Raw genomic sequence first — 15,753 nt, 5'->3', positions numbered from 1 at the left:
TGGCAGGCCCCCAACTGAACTATACCAGGAGTGGCTGGCTGCTACTTACCAGCCCCTGCTCCCGCCAGTGCTGCCCCACCAGCTGTCAGCCCACAGGATCCTTCCCCACATGTGACCCCTGGCTGAAAAGGGGCTCATCCTCCCCATTCCCACCATCCTATGCATGTGACTGCTTTTTGAGTCTTTAATCCTTACAGCGGTTCCTTTTCAGGCCATAAGCATGAACATAGTTTAGAAGAGTGGGGTCCTAGAGACTCCCCAGGGCCTTCTGAACACTGCAGACATAGCACAGTATACTGAAAGAGGAAAAAATGCCCTGCAAAAGTCAACATCAAATTGAATTCAGGGATGTATGGAGGAGTATGAGGCCTCATCCTCTCAATAATTTCCACAGAAGCTAACTTTCAATCAAATAACACAGCCGAAGTTCAAGCCAAAGAGAAAATGAACAGAGCTCAGCTAAAACTAGAATCAATAAAGTAGCAAACTTAATGACCTGTGCGTCTTAGTGTCATGTAATTGAGCCCAAATGATGTTTAAGCAGAAACAAAACTGGCCTTGTTTGTTAAAAATTACTCACATTCCAGTAACAAGGCTACAGGAGTGTTCCTTTAAATGCATGTCATGTGCTAGCATTAGTACCCTGCTCCAAGTAAGGGTAGCTGATGAACTCAAGCCATGAGAGAAGAATCAAATACAAATTAAATATTTAATGGCTTTAGCAAATGCAGTGGAAGTAGTCACATAAATTACAGGCAAAAAAATAATTAATCCCCAGACCAAGGAGAGCTCAGTTCAGCAGCAGTCTGGTTTAAGGGTTTCCAATGTATTTTACTTTGGAGACTTGCACAAAAATGACATTTACAGTGCAGCAGCTTGTGAGTCCACATTTTTCAGTCAATTTTCATGAAACAAAAGTGTAAGTAACATTAAACAAAGGTGCATTGCACTTATACAGTACAGTCGGCAAGCTCTTGGTCTAGAAATAATTTCATATACAGGCTTTAAGACTCATGATAGCTTTATTGTAATCAGCAAGAAATACACAAAATTATGAAGCATTGTATCAAGCTGCAGAAGGGTATTTCCTTGTTTAATCAAGAGCTATGTTCAATGCAACTAACCCTATAATAATACATGATATACATAGGACTGATTAGAGAAAGAAAACTCTCAATTTTTGAAGAAATCCTGCACATCTGTCTGAGATGGTCCTTTTCCTGATGACATCCTGCTTATTTCTGTCTTTGGACGCTAGGAAAATAATGCTGAATCATGGTGCAACGGGAAGAACTTCTTAACTTGTAGTAGAGTGGAGTTCTTCCCTGCACTTTTTGTTTTGTTTTGTTTTGTTTTGTTTTGTTTTGTTTTCCAGGAATTTGGGGGGGGGGGGGGGGTGATGATTAACAGGCTGGTGTCTTTAGTTAGGACCAAATTGAAGCTCTCTGAGGTTAGTAAGCCTTTTGGATTGATTCCAAGGGTGTTTCTGCAGTCTCATTGTGTCATTAGTTGATCTTTCTTTCCCGTTTGGAAGAACAGCCAAATCTCCTTATACAGGGGCATGTTCAAAAGTAACCAAGACACAACCCTATATATAGCTGGAAGACCCTGTTCCCAGCCGAGATGCAGCAACTGGCCATATTGGCCTTCAAAGCCCCACTGGAACATAAAGTAAAATCCATTATTTAAATTAACGAGGGTCTTAATGGAACTGTCAGTGGAATAGCAGAATTCAGGCGTCTGTGACATGAAACATTTTGCATTTTGAATCACATTAAAATTGTGTGGTAAGCGAAATAGATGTTGTGACACTAGATAATCAACAACAAACCATTTTACTTCACAGTGCTACATCCAAGGAAGATAGCTGGTTACCACAGCCCAATTGAGAAAACAAACAAGCAAACAAACTTCTTGCAAGGAAAGCAACTTTTTGGGAAGTACTAACTCAATTGCTTGTGTTTATGCAAAGATACCCATATCAGTGCATCAATATTTTCATTACACTGTGGACCTCAACAGTCAATCAATATTTGCAACACAGTCTCTCTCGTTTAATCAGTCTTTCAAGGTCTACTTTCTCTGTTTGTCATATAGATTAAATATAATTAAATGATAATGCTGCAGAAACCAGGTGACTGCAGTTGCTTAAAACTGTTATTTCATCCTTTTCAGGTGGTCTTCATGAAATGAAATATATGGAGGACTGATTCAAATGACATGCAGTTATTAAACAGAACTAGTCTTATCCAATCAATTTTCTATTACACTTGCTTTTCAGTATGCTGGAATTTTATACAGTGTTCATTTCAAAAGTTTTCACATTTCTGTACGTATTCTGACTTCAGGCATGAGGGTAAGTCATTGTTACTTATCATTTAAACAATTGTCCTCTTAGAAGAACTTTCTTTATCTCTGCTTCATTTTATTATCCTGGATTTTCAATTTTATGTAGTATGGACAACATCCAACAGGAGTGTTTTCCAGTGTAGCTCTCAAATACAATAATTTATTATGAAACACTACTGTGGTAACTTTATTAGCGAAAAAAAAAAAATAATAACAGAGAAGTACTGAAGAACCTTCATATCCGAAACCTGAGGGGAAGAAGCTACCAGAAAAATGGCTGCTCTGATTTTAGTCTGAGTGACAAGGTGGAAATGAACGAGAAACTATATGTAGCATGTAATTCCACTAAGTGAGACTGTGAAATGTTGTAGGGCACTACTGCCAGGAAAGACAGGCAGAAGGTCAGTAGAGAAATGCTGCAGAAATTCATACCTTTTCTGAAGATATGCAGAGAACTGGCTGGTAGATTGTGTACTAAGAAAGATAATCTGAGATTCCTGGGAGTCCCAGTCCAGTTCCCAGGGACCAGAGGCATCATAATATGGCAGAGCAAGAAATCTGGATTTTACATTGCAGGCTTGTAGTTTAGACTGTGAAAAATTATATGCGTTACATTAATTATTATTTTTTTATTATTATTTGAGTTGGTAGTGGTAGATTTGTTTCCTTTTACCTCGTTTTAAGCACAACCAAACTGGGCGCCTTTCTGACATTTCCTGAGTATTTTCAGCTCCTCTCTTGACTGGTATTCATGATGGAAGGTTTTATTTCCTGTCTTGTCCAAAGGCATCAAAATAAGCTCCTTGTTCCAAGCCAGCTTGGACGGGACTGGAGAAAAAAACATTACATTTTGCATTACATAGTATGTCAAAAGCCTGTTATGGGGTTTTATTCCAGGAACTTTTGATGAGAAGAGACAATTGTCAGTGGTAAGGTCATTAGGGCTTTCTCTAGCAGTAAATTATGTATTAAAAAATTACATTTAACTTTTTCTGAAGCACTAAGTTATGGAACAAAATCTTGCAGTTTGTGCATTGGGACTACTACTTTTTTGTCAAAAACATTCAGTGTTTGTTCATCATACTGGACCTAGGAATGCTCTTTGACATGTTTTTGTCCTTTACGTGACACTTCTGTGGAAAGAATCTTTAAGTGAATCAACATTTTCTGATGGAAAAAAATCTCTCATTTTTGAAAAATTCAAAGTTACAGCTATTTCCAGTTTTCTGTAGACACTTTAGACATCTGCAAAACCATCTGGAAACATGGAGAAGCAGGTGTTTTGTGACTAGAGCTCTTCAAAACAACCACAATATAATTGAACCATCTATTTTTACTACATAATCTCCAAAAGTGTGGGTGCTCCCCTCAAGCACCCACAGTCCACAAATCACAAGGCTTCAAAACAGTAGTTTAGGCAAACTGGTATAATTTGTAGCTTCTAATTCTTTGTGGGAGCCTTGAATTTCTAGTGGCATTCACAAAATAAGCAACTACAGCAGGTTTGCACCTCGTAGACAACTAGAAAAGGTGTCAGAGTGAACCTTATTTGGGTTACAATGCTGCTGGTTGTACTGTGCAAAGGTTTCGTGTAGAAGAGTTGTGTAGCAGTGGAAGAAGTATTGTGCTTCCCCAAATCTTTTAATCATAGAATCATAGAATCTGTGTTCCTAGTAAGAGTTAACACTCTCTTTTTCTGGTGCAGGATATAAGCACCAGATCTGAAATCATGGCACAGCTCAAATCACTGGAAATAGAGTCATTAAGCAGTGTGGAGCTCATATTCAGAGTTTAAAAATGTGTCAATCACTACCAAAGTGCATAGCTCTTCTGTCTAAGCTAGCTTACTAGTTGCACCAATCACAACCTGTCAGGCTAATAAAAAGAGGGAAGACCTGGACCTACCAAGGACTGACAGAAGTTTTGTGTCATGATAGCCAGAGTGCTAACTGCCCTGAAAAGCTTGGCTTAAGTGTAAAAATCTCTCTGTCTATGAACATAGCTTGAAAAGAAGCAGAAAAACATTGAAAGTGGCAAAGGAAAGTACCGAAGATGCTTAGGCCTTGATTCGGCAGTTTGTTTTTGTTGAGGAAATCCGTGAGTCCTAGTGCAGTGGGAATAATTAATGCACTGATGCACTCTGCTCCTTTGTGGCCTGAAGGAGATTCCTCTTGCAGTATGGAATGAAGGCTTCTGTGTTTGAAAACATAAGTGGGTTCCGCAGAGCTGGATTTCTGCCTTCCCAGGGTCCATCCTACATGTTCATCCCTGTGGGAAGAGAATCTCACTCCTGGTGCTTCTGGAAAATGCTCTCTTGCTTTCTTCTGGAAATATCAAGGAAGTGTTTGTGGTCATCTCCTCCATCATTTTGGTGACTTTCACTGCCTGCAGCCTTTCCTCGGTGCCAGAGAACAGGTATGAATCAAGACATCAGTCTATTGTGCTGATCAAAGTGAAGGTGTTTTGCCCCCCAGAATTTCCATTTTCCCCTGTTTAAACAGTCAAGGAATTGATGCCTATTTAAATTGGAAAACCTAAAGTAATGGGTCGGGAACCATCTTAACTTTGTCTGACAACACCCAGCATGAAGGGTTGTGATCTGTGGCTTGGATTTAGGCATGGCCATATTGCAAACAGTAAATGTCATGGGAAGTTGACTAAAATAGGATTAATTTTGGAAAAACAAAACAAAACCAAAAAACAACACAACAACCAACCAAACAAAAAAAGCAAACCCAACTCAACAGCATCTTTTATCTGTCCATAATGCGTGAAGAAAGAATTTTATACGAATCATTTACCATAGGCATAAATTAATGTCTAACACTCTTGTCAGGGAGAGAAACAAATTTGCATGAAGCACTTTGATGTATTTGTTAACTGACCTTTTTCCTACTTCCTTTAATTAGAATTTCATATCTGGTAAAATATATCGCTTGTTTCTGATTGATATGTACTAAAAGAGGAGTGAGAGAGTCATTTTAGAACGAGCATTCACACCTGGTCTATATATAGCTAAATATTCTACATCTATTTCATATCTAGCTTGCAGAGTGGATTAAAAAAAAAGATAAATTGCTGCACCATTTATCTGACTTTTCAAAATAACTAACACCTTTTTCCTTAGTGAGAAGGAGATGGAATAAAAGAAATGTAGGTCTGATTTATTTGTCACTCTGTTTTCCTTCTCACATCATTTCCCTAAAGACCTTCTGTTATCTTTATACTGTTAAGAAAAATAAGCAGGGAATCAAGGTTCATATATATTACTTCCTTCTCTAGACACAGTTCTAGAAAGGGACTGAAAAGCCATAGAAAGGGCATGAACTCTGCTTCCATCTCAGTGAGATGGTAGGTCAAGCAGATATTAATGCTGAGAGGTATCCTCCCTTTGTGCCACAGTGTCATGCTATCTTAAAACTGACTTAAGCCAACCTCACAAGCCCCTTGTGGGGGCTACCTTGCTCTCAAAGATCTGAGCCACTCTACCACCTGTCCCCCTTGCTGCCCCCTTACATTTTCTCCCTCCGGTAACACCATTTACTATTGAGGGCCATTTTGTTTGATTATTGCTATTTGTAACCACAGGTTAATTTCAAACGTAATTATTAGCCTAAGTTGTGTCATTCTTAAGAAATGACTGCTGCCTCACGCTCCCATTGTTTCCCGGTTCACCTATGCCCTGCTTGATGGCAACTGAAAGCCAGCCCTCCTGGGAGAGATGGAGAGATGCTCAGGACACCTCAGCAGAATATATATAAAGCCATTGCCATAACACCTCTTGTTAAGCACAAATACTCAGCACAGCAGGGTCTTTGAAGGCTACTGGCAACCCGGTGCAAACAGGACACTTGTGAAGTCCATCTGACAACCACTGAAAGGTCAGGAGCAAAGTTGCTCTCAGATGGACCGAGCACTCAGGATAAAATCCAGCAATGCAGGCTGTAACCGGCATCAGCCCAAACTGTCTTTTTGCCTCTTGTAGTTAAGTCAGGCAGGAAAGGATTAAAGATAACCTGTCTTACAGGTAGCCTAGGAGGAGAAGTAAGAAAGGAAGCTGTGAAATTATGAGAAGAATGATGGCAGAGTCTACTAGCTCATGTTGTTTAGAGGTTTTGCTTTATTTTCTGCAGTCTGTGGCCTCTGTCTTTGCTTGAAGTACTTTGAAGCAACTTGAAAAAAGCCTAAAATGGAGGAGGGTTGGCTTCTACCTCTTGGCTGGACAGTCGCAAAATCCTCTTAGTGCACTTTTTTCCTTACCAATTTCCCACCTTACGATGGCAGTTTAACATGGAGCAAAAAAGGCAAGGAAAACAGTTTCTGTGAATCTGTTTTGGTCAGCTAATAGAGTACTGGAAGATTTTAGCTCACTGGAAATACAAAGTGATCTTGACTGCATGCACCTCCTGAGAAAACCTGGCTAGTTTTGCAGCACCAGATTGTGCCACTTCATAGCTAGTTAAACAGGTCTTGCAGATTTCTGAAAACCTGTTTGGGAGCTTTGTCACCCGTGTGGTTCCTTTCCACCTGAGGCATGTGCTGTGTCTCTCTCTGGAGGCTACTTAGCATCACATCACCTTCCAACACATTACCTGAATCTCTTCAAAATGCTTACTTAGAATGAACCAAGCCATACCAGGTACTGCAACATCTACCAAGAATGATGGCTCAGATTTCTGCAGGACTTTCTATCTGCTTTACTTCAGGCTTCACATCTCAGATGCTCCACAGTGACATGAGGACTTTCCAGGTAAAATGCAGCATCCTATAAATTGTCTTCACAGTCTTTCTGTTCTTAGTTAAGAGGACACATTTGTGAGGAGATACAAGGATACTCCAAATCTTACACAGAACACACAGGGTAAGAGCAGAGGAAGGGGAAAGAATTAATTTCACCTCTGAGTTAATTTCCCTCAGCTTATAGCACGTCTAAAGTAAGGTGGGCATTCACCCAGGCTCACTGGAGGGTGAATCTGTTCCGAAGTGCTGAATAGCCTCTGAAAGAGCTCATTTTGTTTTTAACTGGCAACGCTGGGAGCCTGGGCTCCCCACAGAGGAGACAAAATTAGATAAGTGGTGTGGGGAATCTAAGCCAAGGAGCCTGAGGACAAAAACTTCATCAAATATTGATAATGGAGGAAAAAACCCTAAAACTCACGTGAGGCTTTTGCAAAAAGCTGCCCTTACAAATGAGTTTGAGGACTTTGAAGTAAAAGAGTAGAGATGGTAGTTCCTCTGAACCAGTTGTGTGCCTGATAAGGCTTTTATGTGCCTTTTATCTTCCTTACCTCCCAGTCTCTAGAAGTTGCAGTGCCTAGACCTCAAGTGCTGCACATACGTTTCAAAGTTTGATGGTTTCATAAGGTGTGTGAACAGAAGATTAGGCCTTTGGCCCTGAAATAAGACCCAGAACTATTTGAGGATCAAATATTTTGGGGTCCTGGTTGTAGATTTTCTGTAAATCTCCTTCTATCAAACACTCCCAGGAAAACTTTCCCAGTGTTGTTAACAAATGCCTGTTTTAGAAAGGCTGATCAGTTGAGCCTATGGAGATATAGATGGCTGTAACAGAAACACATGCAAATAACCTTTCCTGAATTTTAAGATCATTTTGAATGTCACTCATCCATGTCATAGTGGTGTAATAGACACACATTCACAACTACAATCCATTCACTTTTTGTACTCTTATTTATTGCATAAAGACCTTTTTTCAGAAATGTTTACAGTGAGACTTCTAAATCCAAATTACTGCTTTGCCAGCTTTCTGTTGCATATTCATAACTGCTTGTGACACTATGCTAACTGCTGAATTAATTATTTAGCGAATATTTAGCATGACACTTGAAAAAATGTGAAGAAACTTCTGGCTCTAGACCCTATTTTAAGAACTCTTATTAATGAGTGCTAGAAGTACCTCACGGTATGTTGCAGTCCTGGAGATCATGCAATATAGCAAAGGAAGCAGAGCAACAAAATATTAAATTCCTTAATTTCCTTGTAAGATGTTGAGGAAGGGAACTCATTTGGAGGGGCCTATCATTTGCTAGCTTGCAATATAGAAAACTTTTTAGTCTAGCTAAAAAAAAAGTTTAATACCCTACTGACAAATCTTTACTCCAAGTCTGGAAATGTTAGCTAAGAGATTCCACTTTTCAGCTCTGTACTTTGTCCTTTCTTTTCTTTGCTTATTCCTTCTATGGGACATTTCATATAAGTATTGCAATTAGATATTGCAAAGCCTTATTCAGTCACCTAGTCCAAAACCTTCCTAATTCTGCATTTCCTACAATAAAGGGCATTTCCTAGAGCAGGGGTGTCAAACTCATTTTCACCAGGGGACACATCAGCCTAACAGTTGCCTTTAAAGGGCCGAATGTAATTTTAGGACTGTAACTACATTTATACAGTCTGTCATCATAGGAGAGTTCGAGGTTGATCATCCTCATGGCCCTCCTCTGGATTCATTTCAACATGTCCAGGTCCTCCTTATGTTGGGAGCCCCAGAGCTGAATGAAGTACTCCAGGTGGGCTCTCACACAAGTGGAATAGAGGGGGAGAATCACTTCCCTTGATCTTCTGGTCATGCTACTTTTGATGTAGCAAGGAACGGTTGGCTTTCTGGGCTGCAAGCATACATTGCCAGGTCATGCTGAGCTTCTCATCAACCAACACCTCCAAGTCCTTCTCTTCAGGGCTGCTCTCAATCCATTCTCTGCCAAGCCTGTATTTGTGCTAGGAGTTGCCCTGACTCAGGTGCAGGACCTTGCACTCGGCTTTGTTGAACTTCAGGAGGTTCACACAGGTCCACCTCACAATTTCAACCCCTGAGAAACACCACTTGTCACTGCTTTCCACTTGGACATTGAGCCATTGACTGTAGCTCTTTGAGTGTGACCATCCAGAAAATTCCTGATCTACCAAGCAGTCCATCCATCAAATTCATGTCTCTCCAATTCAGAGGCAAGGACATCATGCAGGACACTGTCAAATGCTTTGCACAAGTCTTGGTAGATGACCTCAGTTGCTCTTCCCTTATCCACCAGTGCTGCAACCCTGTCATAGAAGGCCACCACATTTTTCAGACACGATTTGCCCTTAGTGAAGCCATGTTGGCTGTCATCAATAACCTTCTTATTTGCCATGTACCTTAGCATAGTTTCCAGAAGTGTCTGCCTCACGATCTTACCAGGCATGGAGGTGATGCTGAGTGGCCTGTAGTTCCCTGAGTCTTCCTTTTTATCTTTTTTAAAAATGGGGGTTATGTTTCCCCTTGTCCAGTCAATGGGAACTTCAGGCTGCCACAGCTTCACAAATATGATGGATAGTGGCTTAGCAACTTCACCTGACAGTTCCGTCAGGACCTGTAGATGCATCTCATCAGGTCCTATAGACTTGTGCACCTTCATGTCACTTAGATGATCTCGAACCTGATCTTCTTCTATAGTGAGTGGTTCTTCATTCTCCCAGTCCCTGCCTTTGCCTTCTGTGACTTGGGCATTGTGGCTAGGGCACTTGCTGGCATAGACTGAGGGACAAAAGTTTTTGAGTATCTCAGCCTTCTCCAAATCTCAGGTAACTACGTTTCCTGTTTCTTTCTGGAGAGAGCCCACATTTTTCCTAGTCTTCCTTGAATCACCAGCATACCTATAGAAGCTTTTCTTTTTGACCTTTAAGTCCCTGGCCAGATTTAATTCTATCAGGGCTTTGGTTTTCCTAACCTGATCCCTGGCTGCTCAGATGATTTCTCTGTATTTCTTGCAGGCTACCTGTCCTTTCTTTCACCTTCTGTACGCTTCCTTTTTGTGTCTGAGTTTGTCCAGGTGTTCTGTCTTCATCCATGCAGGCCTCCTGGTGTTTTTGCCTAACTCCCACTTTGCTGAAATGCATCACTCCTGAACTTGGAGGGGGTGATCCTTGAATATTAACCAGATTTGGACCCCTTTTCCCTCCAGGGTTTTATTGCATGTTCTCTACCAAGCAGATTTCTGAAGAGGTCAAAGTCTGGTCTCCTGAAGTCCAGGATAGTGAGCTTGCTGTGTAGCCTCTTCGTTGCCATAAGGATCTTGAACTGTACCATTTCATGGTCACTGCAGCCAAGCCTGCCCTTGAGCTTCACATTCCCCATCAGCCCCTCCTTTTGGTGAAAACAAGGTCCAGCATTGCACCTCTCCTCAGCTCCCCTATCACTTGAAGAAGGAAGTTATCATCAACGTATTCCAGTAGCCTCAAAAATTGCTTGTGCTCTGTTGTGTTGTATCTCTGACAAATACTGGGGTGATTGATGTTCCCATGAGGACCAGGGCTTGTGAACATGAGGATACTCCTATTTGTCTGTGGAGGGCCTCATCCACTCAGTCTTCCTGGTTGGATGGCCTGTAGCAGACCCCCACTAATGTCACATGTCCCTGCCGTCTCTTTCATCCTGACCCATAAACTCTCTGACAGCTCCTCATCATTCATCAGGTGGAGCTCCATGCACTCCAGCTGGTCACTGACGTAAAGGGCAGTGCCCCATTCTCATCTCCCCTGTCTATCCTTCCTAATGAGCCTGTACCCTTCCATTTAAACACTCCAGTCATAGGAACTGTTCCACCATGTCTCTGTGATGACAATAAGATCATGTGTGCACACATCCCTAACTCCTCTTGTTTATTCCCCGTGCTATGTGCATTTGCATAGATGCATTTAAGGTGGGCCCTCGATGAAGCTGACTTACTGGTTAGAGCACCTTTGTTCTGCTCTTCAGGTGCTCTTCTGCTGACCTGTGATCCTGCTCCAGGCTCTGTACATTTATTTCAGGAACTGGCATCAAACTGGTAGGAGTAGGATAGGCTCAGGTTCCTCTCAACCAACAGCTTTAGTTTAAAGCCCTCTTGACCAGCTTGGCAATTCTCTCTGAGTAGGACTGCAGACATTGCTTGGATCTCAACAATTTATTAAAGTCAGAAGTCATCTTTTGGCTATTAATTATTTTTAGGCAGCCACATCACTTCGAGCGTTCCCTCAATCACATCTCCAGGGACTGACACTGAAAAAGTGGACAGCAGAGTCAAATCTACCAAGTAAAACAGAGGGTGAGGGCCACTGTTATTTTTCAAGCACTTTCTTGAGTTTCTCTATGTATCCCAAACTTCTAGCTCTCTATGGAAGAAAGCAACTCAATTTGAAACTGTTATTTAATTACATTTGGGAAAAATTCTCTTGACCTGGTTCCTCATTTCTTCACAGAACTGGTATGTGCCTTCCAACAGATGTTATTCATAACTAGAAGACAAGCAAACAAAGCCACTTTCCATTTGTTTTCCCATTTTCAAGTTTTGATGAACTGTAGTTTCATAGCTCTCACGGGTCTCTCCTGCTTCTGAGGATTTTCTGTCAGAGTCCAAAAGAAGAGTACTTGAGGTTGTGATGTGAAAGAGGCTTAAGGCAATTTCAGAAATACACATTGAGATTAGTACAATGGAATTATCCATACTTTAAGTCTTTCAGGAAAGAAAGAGGGTGCAATTTTAACAAATGAAATTCTTCTTTAAAATCTTGACATTTGAACATCTAGAATTTACAAGTGTGTAAAAAAGGTGCAAAATTAAAAGCTAAAACTCAATAGAAATAGCTTCTGACCTCTGTGTAAATCAATATGTGGACAAACTACTCATGGACTGGGGAACACAGAAGGTGAGGAAGAGAAAGAAACAGGACACTCAGCCAGAAGACAGCTGTGAAAGTCCCAGTACTGAGAATTTTCAAATCAACACTTGTATCAATTCCGCTGACTTGAACACTATTGGAGCATGACTTTAAAAAAAGGTTTGAAGAATATAACTTGAAAAGTTTTATCCTAGGAAGAAAGATGTTTAGAAACAATCTCTGTAGCTTAGCTTGAATTCCCTCATCTGCAGACATCTGGAGTGTGAAGAGATATTTTTTAAAAGCAAGGAATTTGAAAATTCTGGTAAAAATACTTTTCAAAGGTGATAACAGCAACTGTGAATGAATATGTAGAGAACAAATCCTGTCTGTAGTCCGTAACACTATTCCTTTAACAGTCACTGGCAAATCAAAGAAAACTAAGTTTTCCTCTGTGAGTGGGGGTGAGATCCTCCAAAAGTCCAAGGTGGCATCAATGAAGAAAGATGGAAAAAAAACCCCTAAACATCTTAAAAAGGAACTGGTAGCTTGCCAATATTTGATAAATCTCTGTAAATTTTCCCTCTCTATCTTTTGCAGACCTAAAAGATAAAGACAAATTTCTTTGTCTGGTACTGCCCTTCTCAAAACATCCTCCTTGTTAGATAGTTCTTTGGATCTGCTCGTCTAAAACATGTCCTGCACACTCATGGTCTTGGGTGTATCATGATGACAACATCCCTCTGCTTAGCATGAGCCATGGCTTCCCTCAGGTATTCTGATCTCCCTGCTGCCTGCGGGCTGTGGACAACACCAGAGAGTTGTTGATGCAATCTTTGCTTCTCAGTGTCCCTCTTGCCACATCTGCTGGGCCTTCTCTGTTCTTGTGACTTGTCAAGATGATGGATTTATTAAATATCTGGTTAACTACCTGGCTGATGTTATACAAATAAAGAAAGGGAACAGGGAGAATATAATTTCCCAGTAAGCAGCCAGGGATGACATTATTAGCTCCACATTATTATGGGTGAGCAACAAGTACTTGTTGCTTAATAAAGCAGGGACAAATATTAACAGCTGCTACCAGAAGAGCGTACTGCTTGCAATAATCAGAAACAAGCTGCTGATGGGCTGTGTAATAGAATTACAAATCAGTAAAGAAAAACTAGCACTCTCTCTGACAGGTTGGTGTAGGTAGAGAAGAGATAATTATGACCAAATAAATACTACAACAATAAAAATTCACAGGGAGGGCAGCATCAGGCAGAGGCAGGCCACAGTGCAGAACTAATGAGCAAATTGTTCCTAAAATTCAACTCTCCTTAGGTGCAAAATGGAGATTAATTTGCTTTGTTTTAAGACATAGCTATTAAAAATCTCACAGGCCTACAGATACGCTGCAGTGCAGAGATGGCAAAATGAGATTTCTATGTCAGCTTTGTACTCTTACAATTATACATGAGGCTTTTGCATATCATCTGAGAGACTGAGATTATTAATGATTAAGAATCATTTATATAGCCTTCAAAGTTACATGCTCTTTTACAAAACTGATTAAGATATGCTTGCTCTTTTTTCCCTCTCATCTCCTCCTCTCTCCTTCCAGACATGTCAATTAACAGACAAATATTGTTTCCTTGACTCATGACAGTATCCAATTGCATTTTCAGGGAAGTGTAAAAATCATATCAAACTGCCAAGCTTTTTAGGTCGGTTCATTATCAGACCAGATCATCTACGTTTAGTTGTTCTCATGTGTTCAGAAGCTTTACAGAAATATTGAACATACACCATGGCAAGGTACAGTCAGCTACATAAGGTCTGCCAAACGAAGAAGGACCATGTATCAACATCACATTGCTTTCCCAAGCTTTTGTTGTATGACAGTCCAGGCTGGCAGACCTTACCAGATGGGCTACCAGAAGAACGGGATAATTTAGACAGGGATGAATCCCTGTCATCTGGTTCAGCCTCCACTCAGAGCAGTGCTGGTTTCTATGTTAGTGCAGGAATTGCAGGCATCAGTTATTTACAGAATCTCCCACATGACCTTCAAGCCAGCTGCATCTGCATCTGGATGCTTCCTCCCTGCTTTGTCCTTGTGTCCAGCTATTCTTGAATTCCTGAGTTTTTTTATGGTCTTCTTTCCTCACTCCTTTATTTCACTGTGTACCAGGGATGAGGTCCCTTCTTGCTCTACTAGCATTAAGTCCACCTTGAGGGCACCTGCTTCTTTCAAACCTTTCTGGGTATACTGTCTGCAGCTATTATAAATGTTACTTCTACTCTATTCCTTTCCCTTTCTTTGGTCTATTTCCTTTAGACTCTTTTTAGATAGGAAACAATTTGAGGCACTGTCTGTCACATCTTAAAACCTCTGTAAAGTGTCATAGGATATCATGATGTCATCCAGCAAACCAACAATAATGAGAATAATGACTTCTTTCATAGCTGTTGAACTTAACTTTGTCAAGAACTCAGTTTTTAAAGACAAAGAAAATGAAATGTTTGTCTTGACTTTCTATCAAAACCATAAAATTTCAAGTGAGTATGAATTTCATTTATTATCATTATTTTCACTCATGTAATCAATCTGCAAAAATGTTAGATATACAAAAGCACATTAAGTGACATGTTGTCAGTTTTTAACTAGTTTCATACTGTTAAAATAGTGATTTATGCTGTGTCTGCTATAGCTCTCACATTGTGGTGTCTCGCTAATGCCTGCACTTAACTGCATTAGCTTAATAGCATTGCCTGCTGATTCAGGACTTAACTTGTTTTCTCTTTGAAAGATTTTTGTTCCCACCAGTTAAAAAAAAATATTCAATTTTGTGAATAAATAATATACTCTTTTTTTTCCACTTAACAAAGTATTTTTATGTAAATATTTGTTTTTTCATAATCCAGCAGGGGATAGTGGGGTGTCCCTGAACTGAAGTAGTTTCCAAGAGCATTTAATTGTAGGAGTATACTTACAGAAATATCTCTTTGTCTTCATGGGTGTAGTTTCTCTGAACTTAATGAGTTGGTTCCTATGTAACTGAGAAAATTACATGGTCTATAATGTATATACATAGAAAAGAAGCTTGAAATTTTCAGTAAAACTGTTTACTACTCAAATGAATCGGCATTCTTCACAGAATCATTAGAAAAGCTTGAAGAAAAAAATTGCAAAAGCTGAAGTACAAACATTTTGTAGCCCTTAAGGATGATTTTGTACAAAAGCGTAACACAATAACATCTGCCTAATAATTAAACATTCACCATTGGTCAAAATACTGAGAAATAACTTCAAACACATATGAGCAATGACTTATTCTAGCAGATAAAGCAGATTTTGCTGTTTACACATATCTGATCAGCCATAAAGCATCTTACATAACATGATGTAGGTACATTTCATTCTTTCTTCTTCTGTGATTAGACACAGGATCATCTCATTATACAGATGAGTGAAGCCAGAAGAGGCTCTTCACTTTGTTACAAAACTCAAAGTTGGAACCTTTTTTTTCTCCTCTCATTTCCAAAAATATGTGTAAGCACATTATAGGAGACCTGGAAAATCTCTCTGCACTCCTCACATGTTAAATATTCTGTATGTGTGAACTCGGTACTTGGTGACTTTGCAAGTTATGAGCAATGTTAGAGTTGTACACACTACCTGTTCAAAGGCCTTCAGCAGGTAAACTCATTTTGGGATGACAGACTGGATATTCTCATGGTCTTGTTCGGCCTTAAAATGTTTATTTTGATTTCTGCATTGCTCTGGAG

The sequence above is a fragment of the Columba livia genome, chromosome 1 (genome assembly GCF_036013475.1).
Source record: "Columba livia isolate bColLiv1 breed racing homer chromosome 1, bColLiv1.pat.W.v2, whole genome shotgun sequence".
Taxonomy (NCBI): domain Eukaryota; kingdom Metazoa; phylum Chordata; class Aves; order Columbiformes; family Columbidae; genus Columba; species Columba livia.
The sequence above is the reverse complement of the archived record's forward strand: the minus strand, read 5'-3'. Positions refer to the sequence as shown.